The sequence below is a fragment of the Aulostomus chinensis genome, chromosome 1 (assembly GCF_037954235.1).
Source record: "Aulostomus chinensis isolate RoL2024-O1b breed Wild chromosome 1, RoL_Achi_v1.0, whole genome shotgun sequence".
Lineage (NCBI taxonomy): Eukaryota > Metazoa > Chordata > Actinopteri > Syngnathiformes > Aulostomidae > Aulostomus > Aulostomus chinensis.
Genome location: NC_141320.1, coordinates 27326631 through 27337396, shown reverse-complemented (window position 1 = coordinate 27337396; position 10766 = coordinate 27326631).

The following is a 10766-nucleotide window of genomic DNA, read 5'->3' as shown; positions in this document are numbered from 1 at the left end:
GACTGTGAGACGCGCTCCATCCAGAGTGGCACAGCCCGATGGGGGTCCTTATCTGGCACGGGGGCGTAAAACAGGTGCGACTGAAAAGCCTGGTTTATTCTGCGTCGAGGGAACGCGTTGCTCTGCAATTCACCGCCAAGCCGCTAGGGGGTGTGGCTTTGTCTTTGTATTGTTTACGGGCTCTTTTCGGATTCCTTGGTTTTCTTCCGGTCACAGACAACAATTGTTGGCCATTTGTCAGTCTTTGTAGTGCCGCGAAGAGGAGTTGTAGAGGTGGTCGTACTTGCGCATGTCCTCGATAATCCTTTCTTCAGCTTGGTCCATTTTTTCTTGGAGCCTTCACCACAGAAACTTTGAAAATGGCGGTGTTGCTGTGCTGCGACTGAACCGGAAATAACGTTCTGAGCGGACCAATCACAGTCCTCCACGTTGACGTCACCACGAGTCGACGCGAAGCGTAAGTAGGATTTTTTGGAGGTGCGTTTCAGGCTACGGCGTACGGTCTGCGACGACGGCGTAGGTATGAATACTACTCGACAAAGAAGCATAAATCGGGCTTAAATCAGGCTTTATAGTCCAACAGGAAGTTAGCATGTCAGGGATGAGACACCCTGATAGTCCAAAAGGAAGTTAGCATGTCAGGGATGAGACACCCTGATAGTCCAAAAGGAAGTTAGCATGTCAGGGATGAGACACCCTCATCGTCCAACTGGAAGTTAGCATGTCAGGGATGAGACACACTTATTGTCCAACAGGAAGTTAGCATGTCAGGGATGAGACACGCTTATCGTCCAACAGGAAGTTAGCATGTAAGGGATTAGACACGCTTATCGTCCAACAGGAAGTTAGCATGTCAGGGATGAGACAGAGACAGGTACGGAGGCTGACGGCTGCTGAGGGCAAGCTCTCCATGTCATCATGGAAAAGTTGATTGTTCAACTCAATGTTTTTCCCATTGGGAGGAGATTTGTTGTTCCACCATGAAGTCTTTTCTGGTGATGAGTTTGTGTGTTGTAGTAGCATGAAGACATCTTGTTATCATGATCAACTCCTCTGGCCTGGTGGAAGAACGCTGCTGTGTTTGGATTCAGACGAGTCAAATCTGAACCAGGGACTTGTAGTTTTATCCTCGGTCTCCGGACTCATAAAATGGAGACCGGCCCAGTTTGACACTTTTGAACTCCTCCATGATGTTCAAATCTCATGACTGAGATTCGTGATTGGAAACATCGGCGGTTCAGGAAAGAAAACATGTACCATTGAACATCGCTCTCATCCTTCTACTCAGAACGCTGCGGTGGACTCCACCGTGTCCAGGCTTTGGGCAGATACGTCTTCATCCTCCACCACCACCAGCCGCTCCACCCCACCCACCCTGTGCAGGTCTACATTACCAGGGTCGGATCTGGCAGGGTGGAGGATCTTTGATTCATCTTAGCTTTCCTGCTCCGGCTGTTTGAGAAACATTCAAATGGAGATGGTTGTTTGAGTCTTTCAGGCCACGCCAACGCCTCCTTCTGTCCCCACGCTTACGGCTGCTGAAACGTGCCGGTGTCTGAAAACCAGATCATTGTGGATGTGCCGGACCACCAGGTCCTCCTCACCTGCAGGTTCCTGCAGGCAGAGCCCTGTGGTGGTAGGTTTCCTGCTCCTCTGCTGGACTGATACCCTCTCCCTTTCCCGACATGTATCTGCTGTTTGTACTCTGTGCCTCCTTCTCCTCTGTCAGGCCTGGACTTCTTCCTTCTGTCTCTCCAGGATTACGTCCTGGTGGTGCCTGAGAGCAGCTCCAGCTCCAGCTCCCTGAACCAAGAACCACTGGAGAAATCTGACCACTTCATCAGCAACTGTGGCCTCAACAGCTTTCATGTCAAGTCGGTGTCTCTCAGCCTGAGTTGGTCCATGTTCTGTATCCCTGAATGTTCTAGAGCAACTAAACTGGGCCTGACTGGGACGCTTCTGTCTGCTCAGATTTGGGTTGTGAATGCATTCAGATGTCATTTACAAGCATTGGAACTAAAGACCTGAGCCTCAAGAATATTTAGTTCTTGATTTACGTTCTCTTGCAGGGTTTCATTTTGTGCTAATTTTCTTTTTAAGATCTTTGTTTTTTTGTTGTCCTTCCATTTAGCAAGTTTGGCTAAGAACCGTTTCCCCACTAAACTAATTTTCCTAAAATGTCTCGCTAACGTTTCCTTTTTCTCTGTCGTCCCTCCTGTCCTTGGTCTCCATTCTGTCTCAGCTCAGCTGTGTCTCTTGGGCTCTCTTCAACAACGGCGCCCTGCCTTGTGCCTGCCATGAGGTTGGAGCTGAAAGTGACACCTGCGAGTCATTTGGTGGTCGGTGCCGCTGCAGGCCCCACGTGATTGGCCGAGACTGCTCCATGTGGGCCGCGGGCTGCTGGGGATTCCCCACTGCAGACGTGAGTGTCAGATTGGATGAATGATGAGTAATAAGGGCTTTTAATGATGAGTGAGAGGACGGACCAAAGCAACCTGTCCAACCATCAGAGGACAGTTTGTTGTTCTAGTTTCAACTCTTACAACACATTACTGTGAGCATCACTGAGTTTATTAGCAACTATCACTACGTTACTGTTAGCATCGTTTTGAGTTCATTAGCAATTCTTCCGACATCACTGTTGCAATATTTTGAGGTTCGTAGCAACATTTACTACATTACTGTCGCAATTACTTTGAGGTTCGAAGCAACTCTTACTACTTTACTGTTGCATTTTTTAAGGTCCGTAGCAACCATTACTACATGATTTTCGGAATCACTTTGAGGTTGTTCGAAACACTTACTACATTACTGTAAGCATCATTTTGAGTTTATTTGCAACTATCACTACATGACTGTTAGCATCATTTTGAGTTCATTAGCAATTCTTCCGACATCACTGTTGCAATATTTTGAGGTTCGTAGCAACTTTTACTACATTACTGTCGCATTATTTTGAAGTTCGTAGCAACACTTATTACATGACTGTCAGCATCACTTTGAGGTTATTCGAAACTTTCACTCCATTACCGTTAGCATCATTTTGAGTTCATTAGCAATTCTTACGACATCACAGTAGCATTAAATTGAGTTCATTAGCAACTCTTACTACATGACTGTCAGCATCACTTTGAGGTTGTTTGAAACTCTTACTACATTACTGTAAGCCTCACTGAGTTTATTAGCAACTATCACTACATTACTGTTAGCATCATCTTTAGTTCATTAGCAATTCTTACGACATCACAGTAGCATTAAATTGAGTTCATTAGCAACTCTTACTACATGACTGTCAGCATCACTTTGAGGTTGTTTGAAACTCTTACTACATTACTGTAAGCATCACTGAGTTTATTAGCAACTATCACTACATTACTGTTAGCATCATCTTTAGTTCATTAGCAATTCTTACGACATCACAGTAGCATTAAATTGAGTTCATTAGCAACTCTTACTACATGACTGTCAGCATCACTTTGAGGTTGTTTGAAACTCTTACTACATTACTGTAAGCATCACTGAGTTTATTAGCAACTATCACTCCATTACTGTTAGCATCATCTTTAGTTCATTAGCAATTCTTACGACATCACTGTCGCATCATTTTGAGATCATTAGCAATTCTTCTGACATCACTGTCGCATTATTTTAAAGTTCGTAGCAACACTTACTACACGACTGTCAGCATCACTTTGAGGTTATTCGAAACGTTCACTCCGTTACTGTTAGCATCATTTTGAGTTCAATAGCAATTCTTACGACATCACTGTCAGCATCATTTTTAATTTACTCGCAACTCAAACCACATGACTGTCAGCATCACTTTGAGGTTATTCGAAACTTTCACTCCATTACATTTAGCATCATTTTGAGTTCATTAGCAATTCTTACTACATCACTGTCGCATCATTTTGAGATCATTAGCTATTCTTCCGACATCACTGTCGCATTATTTTGAGGTTTGTAGCAACTCTTACTACATTACTGTAAGCATCACTGAGTTGATTAGCAACTATCACTACATTACTGTGAGCATCATTTTGAGTTCATTAGCAATTCTTCCGACATCACTGTCGCAATATTTTGAGGTTCGTAGCAACTTTTACTACATTACTGTCCCATTATTTTGAGGTTCGTAGCAACTCTTACTACATGACTGTCAGCATCACTTTGAGGTGGTTTGAAACTCTTACTACATTACTGTAAGTATCACTGAGTTTATTAGCAACTATCAATACATTACTGTTAGCATCATCTTTAGTTCATTAGCAATTCTTACGACATCACTGTCGCATCATTTTGAGATCATTAGCAATTCTTCTGACATCACTGTCGCAATATTTTGAGGTTCGTATTAACTCTTACTACATGACTGTCAGCATCACTTTGAGGTTATTTGAAACTTTCACTACATTCTTGTTAGCATCATTTTGAGTTCATTAGCAATTCTTACTAAATCACTGTAGTGATTCTTTTCGACATCACTGTCGCAATATTTTGAGGTTCAAAGCAACTTTTACAACATTACTGTCGCATTATTTTGAGGTTCGTAGCAACTATTAGTACATGACTGTAAGCATCACTTTGAGGTTATTCGAAATGTTCACTCCATTACTGTTAGCATCATTTTGAGATCATTAGCAATTCTTCTGACATCACTGTCGCATTATTTTGAGGTTCGTAGCAACTTTTACTACATTACTGTCGCATTATTTTGAGGTTCTTAGCAACTCTTGCTACATGACTGTCAGCATCACTTTGAGGTTATTCGAAACACTTACTACATTACTGTGAGCATCATTTTGAGATCATTACCAATTCATCTGACATCACTGTCGCATCATTTTTAGATCTTTAGTAATTCTTATGACATCACTCTCGCATTATTTTGAGGTTCGTAGCAACTTTTACTATATTACTGTCGCATTATTTTGAGGTTCGTAGCAACTATTAGTACATGACTGTCAGCATCACTTTGAGGTTGTTCGAAACTCTTACTACATTACTGTAAGCATCACTGAGGTTCTTAGCAACTGTCACTACATTATTGTTAGCATCATCTTGAGTTCATTAGCAATTCTTCCGACATCACTGTTGCAATATTTTGAGGTTCGTAGCAACTTTTACTACATTACTGTCGCAATATTTTGAGGTTCGTAGCAACTTTTACTATATTACTGTCGCATTATTTTGAGGTTCGTAGCAACTATTAGTACATGACTGTCAGCATCACTTTGAGGTTATTCGAAACGTTCACTCCATTACTGTTAGCATCATTTTGAGTTCATTAGCAATTCTTCCTACATCACTGTCGCATCATTTTGAGTTCATTTGCAATTCTTCCGACATCACTGTAGCAATATTTTGAGGTTCGTAGCAACTCTTACTAAATGACTGTCAGCATCACTTTGAGGTTTTTCGAAACTCTTACTACATTACTGTAAGCATCACTGAGTTTCTTAGCAACTATCACTACATGACTGTTAGCATCATCTTGAGTTCATTAGCAATTCTTCAGACATCACTGTTGCAATATTTTGAGGTTCGTAGCAACTTTTACGACATTACTGTCGCATTATTTTGAGGTTCGTAGCAACTCTTGCTACATGACTGTCAGCATCACTTTGAGGTTATTCGAAACACTTACTACATTACTGTAAGCATCACTGAGTTGATTAGCAACTATCACTACATAACTGTTAGCATCATTTTGAGTTCATTAGCAATTCTTCCGACATCACTGTCGCAATATTTTGAGGTTCGTAGCAACTTTGACGACATTACTGTCGCATTATTTTGAGGTTCGTAGCAACTCTTACTACATGATTTTCAGCATCACTTTGAGTTTATTAGCAACTATCACTACATTACTGTTAGCATCATTTTGAGTTAATGAGCAATTCTCACAACATCACTGTAGCATTGAATTGAGTTCATTAGCAACTCTTACTAAATGACGTTCAGCATCACTTTGAGGTTGTTCGAAACTCTTACGACATTACTTTAAGCATCACTGAGTTTCTTAGCAACTATCGCTACATTACTGTTAGCATCATCTTGAGTTCATTATCAATTCTTCCGACATCACTGTCGTAATATTTTGAGGTTCGTAGCAACTTTTACTCCATGACTGTCGCATTATTTTGAGGTTTTTAGCAACACTTACGACATGACTGTCAGCATCACTTTGAGGTTATTCGAAAGTTTCACTCCATTACTGTTAGCATCATTTTGAGTTCATTAGCGATTCTTACTACATCACTGTCGCATCATTTTGAGATCATTAGCAATTCTTCCGACATCACTGTCGCATTATTTTGAGGTTCGTAGCAACTCTTGCTACATGACTGTCAGCATCACTTTGAGGTTGTTCGAAACACTTACTACATTACTGCAAGCATCACTGAGTTGATTAGCAACTATCACTACATTACTTTTAGCATCATTTTAAGTTCATTAGCAATTCTTCCGACATCACTGTCGCAATATTTTGAGGTTCGTAGCAACTCTTTCTACATTATGATTGCATTATTTTAAGGTTCGTAGCAACTCTTACTACATTACTGTCAGCATCACTTTGAGTTTTTTAGCAACTATCACTACATTACTGTTAGCATCATTTTGAGTTGTTGAGCAATTCTCACGACATCACTGTAGCATTAAATTGAGTTCATTAGCAACTCTTACTTAATGACTGTCAGCATCACTTTGAGGTTGTTCAAAACTCTTACAACATTACTGTAAGCATCACTGAGTTTCTTAGCAACTATCACTACATTACTGTTAGCATCATCTTGAGTTCATTAGCAATTCTTCCGACATCACTGTCGCAATATTTTGAGGTTCGTAGCAACTTTTACTACATTACTGTCGCATTATTTTGAGGTTCGTAGCAACTATTAGTACATGACTGTCAGCATCACTTTGAGGTTATTCGAAATGTTCACTCCATTACTGTTAGCATCATTTTGAGTTCATTAGCAATTCTTACTACATCACTGTCGCATCATTTTGAGATCTTTAGCAATTCTTCTAACATCACTGTCGCATCATTTTGAGATCTTTAGCAATTCTTCTAACATCACTGTCGCATCATTTTGAGATCATTAGCAATTCTTCTAACATCACTGTCGCATCATTTTGAGATCTTTAGCAATTCTTCTGACATCACTGTCGCATTATTTTGAGGTTCGTAGCAACTCTTACTGCATGACTGTCAGCATCACTTTGAGGTTGTTCGAAACACTTACTACATCACTGTAAGCATCACTGACTTGATTAGCAGCTATCACTACATGACTGTTAGCATCATTTTAAGTTCATTAGCAATTCTTCCGACATCACTGTCGCATCATTTTGAGGTTCAAAGCAACTTTTACTACATTACTGTCGCATTATTTTGAGGTTCGTCGCAACTATTAGTACATGACTATCAGCATCACTTTGAGGTTATTCGAAATGTTCACTCCATTACTGTTAGCATCATTTTGAGATCATTCGCAATTCTTCTGACATCACTGTCGCATTATTTTGAGGTTCGTAGCAACTCTTACTACATGATTGTCAGCATCACTTTGAGGTTGTTCGAAACACTTACTACATCACTGTAAGCATCACTGACTTGATTAGCAGCTATCACTACATTACTGTTAGCATCATTTTAAGTTCATTAGCAATTCTTCCGACATCACTGTCGCATCATTTTGAGGTTCAAAGCAACTTTTACTACATGACTGTCGCATTATTTTGAGGTTCGTAGCAACTATTAGTACATGACTATCAGCATCACTTTGAGGTTATTCGAAATGTTCACTCCATTACTGTTAGCATCATTTTGAGATCATTAGCAATTCTTCTGACATCACTGTCGCATTATTTTGAGGTTCGTAGCAACTCTTACTACATGACTGTCAGCATCACTTTGAGGTTGTTCGAAACACTTACTACATTACTGTAAGCATCACTGAGTTGATTAGCAACTATCGCTACATTACTGTTAGCATCATTTTGAGTTCATTAGCAATTCTTCTGACATCACTGTCGCATTATTTTGAGGTTCGTAGCAACTTTTACTACATTACTGTCGCATTATTTTGAGGTTCTTAGCAACTCTTGCTACATGACTGTCAGCATCACTTTGAGGTTATTCGAAACACTTACTACATTACTGTAAGCATCATTTTGAGATCATTACCAATTCATCTGACATCACTGTCGCATCATTTTTAGATCTTTAGTAATTCTTATGACATCACTCTCGCATTATTTTGAGGTTCGTAGCAACTTTTACTATATTACTGTCGCATTATTTTGAGGTTCGTAGCAACTATTAGTACATGACTGTCAGCATCAGTTTGAGGTTGTTCGAAACTCTTACTACATTACTGTAAGCATCACTGAGGTTCTTAGCAACTGTCACTACATTACTTTTAGCATCATCTTGAGTTCATTAGCAATTCTTCCGACATCACTGTTGCAATATTTTGAGGTTCGTAGCAACTTTTACTACATTACTGTCGCAATATTTTGAGGTTCGTAGCAACTTTTACTATATTACTGTCGCATTATTTTGAGGTTCGTAGCAACTATTAGTACATGACTGTCAGCATCACTTTGAGGTTATTCGAAACGTTCACTCCATTACTGTTAGCATCATTTTGAGTTCATTAGCAATTCTTCCTACATCACTGTCGCATCATTTTGAGTTCATTAGCAATTCTTCTGACATCACTGTCGCATTATTTTGAGGTTCGTAGCAACTCTTACTACATGATTGTCAGCATCACTTTGAGGTTGTTCGAAACACTTACTACATCACTGTAAGCATCACTGACTTGATTAGCAGCTATCACTACATTACTGTTAGCATCATTTTAAGTTCATTAGCAATTCTTCCGACATCACTGTCGCATCATTTTGAGGTTCAAAGCAACTTTTACTACATGACTGTCGCATTATTTTGAGGTTCGTAGCAACTATTAGTACATGACTATCAGCATCACTTTGAGGTTATTCGAAATGTTCACTCCATTACTGTTAGCATCATTTTGAGATCATTAGCAATTCTTCTGACATCACTGTCGCATTATTTTGAGGTTCGTAGCAACTCTTACTACATGACTGTCAGCATCACTTTGAGGTTGTTCGAAACACTTACTACATTACTGTAAGCATCACTGAGTTGATTAGCAACTATCGCTACATTACTGTTAGCATCATTTTGAGTTCATTAGCAATTCTTCTGACATCACTGTCGCATTATTTTGAGGTTCGTAGCAACTTTTACTACATTACTGTCGCATTATTTTGAGGTTCTTAGCAACTCTTGCTACATGACTGTCAGCATCACTTTGAGGTTATTCGAAACACTTACTACATTACTGTAAGCATCATTTTGAGATCATTACCAATTCATCTGACATCACTGTCGCATCATTTTTAGATCTTTAGTAATTCTTATGACATCACTGTTGCATTATTTTGAGGTTCGTAGCAACTTTTACTATATTACTGTCGCATTATTTTGAGGTTCGTAGCAACTATTAGTACATGACTGTCAGCATCAGTTTGAGGTTGTTCGAAACTCTTACTACATTACTGTAAGCATCACTGAGGTTCTTAGCAACTGTCACTACATTACTTTTAGCATCATCTTGAGTTCATTAGCAATTCTTCCGACATCACTGTTGCAATATTTTGAGGTTCGTAGCAACTTTTACTACATTACTGTCGCAATATTTTGAGGTTCGTAGCAACTTTTACTATATTACTGTCGCATTATTTTGAGGTTCGTAGCAACTATTAGTACATGACTGTCAGCATCACTTTGAGGTTATTCGAAACGTTCACTCCATTACTGTTAGCATCATTTTGAGTTCATTAGCAATTCTTCCTACATCACTGTCGCATCATTTTGAGTTCATTAGCAATTCTTCCGACATCACTGTAGCAATATTTTGAGGTTCGTAGCAACTCTTACTAAATGACTGTCAGCATCACTTTGAGGTTGTTCGAAACTCTTACTACATTACTGTAAGCATCACTGAGTTTCTTAGCAACTATCACTACATGACTGTTAGCATCATCTTGAGTTCATTAGCAATTCTTCCGACATCACTGTTGCAATATTTTGAGGTTCGTAGCAACTTTTACGACATTACTGTCGCATTATTCTGAGGTTCGTAGCAACTCTTTCTACATGACTGTCAGCATCACTTTGAGGTTATTCGAAACACTTACTACATTACTGTAAGCATCACTGAGTTGATTAGCAACTATCACTACATAACTGTTAGCATCATTTTGAGTTCATTAGCAATTCTTCCGACATCACTGTCGCAATATTTTGAGGTTCGTAGCAACTTTTACGACATTACTGTCGCATTATTTTGAGGTTCGTAGCAACTCTTTCTACATGATTTTCAGCATCACTTTGAGTTTATTAGCAACTATCACTACATTACTGTTAGCATCATTTTGAGTTAATGAGCAATTCTCACGACATCACTGTAGCATTGAATTGAGTTCATTAGCAACTCTTACTAAATGACGTTCAGCATCACTTTGAGGTTGTTCGAAACTCTTACGACATTACTTTAAGCATCACTGAGTTTCTTAGCAACTATCGCTACATTACTGTTAGCATCATCTTGAGTTCATTATCAATTCTTCCGACATCACTGTCGTAATATTTTGAGGTTCGTAGCAACTTTTACTCCATGACTGTCGCATTATTTTGAGGTTTGTACAAACACTTACGACATGAC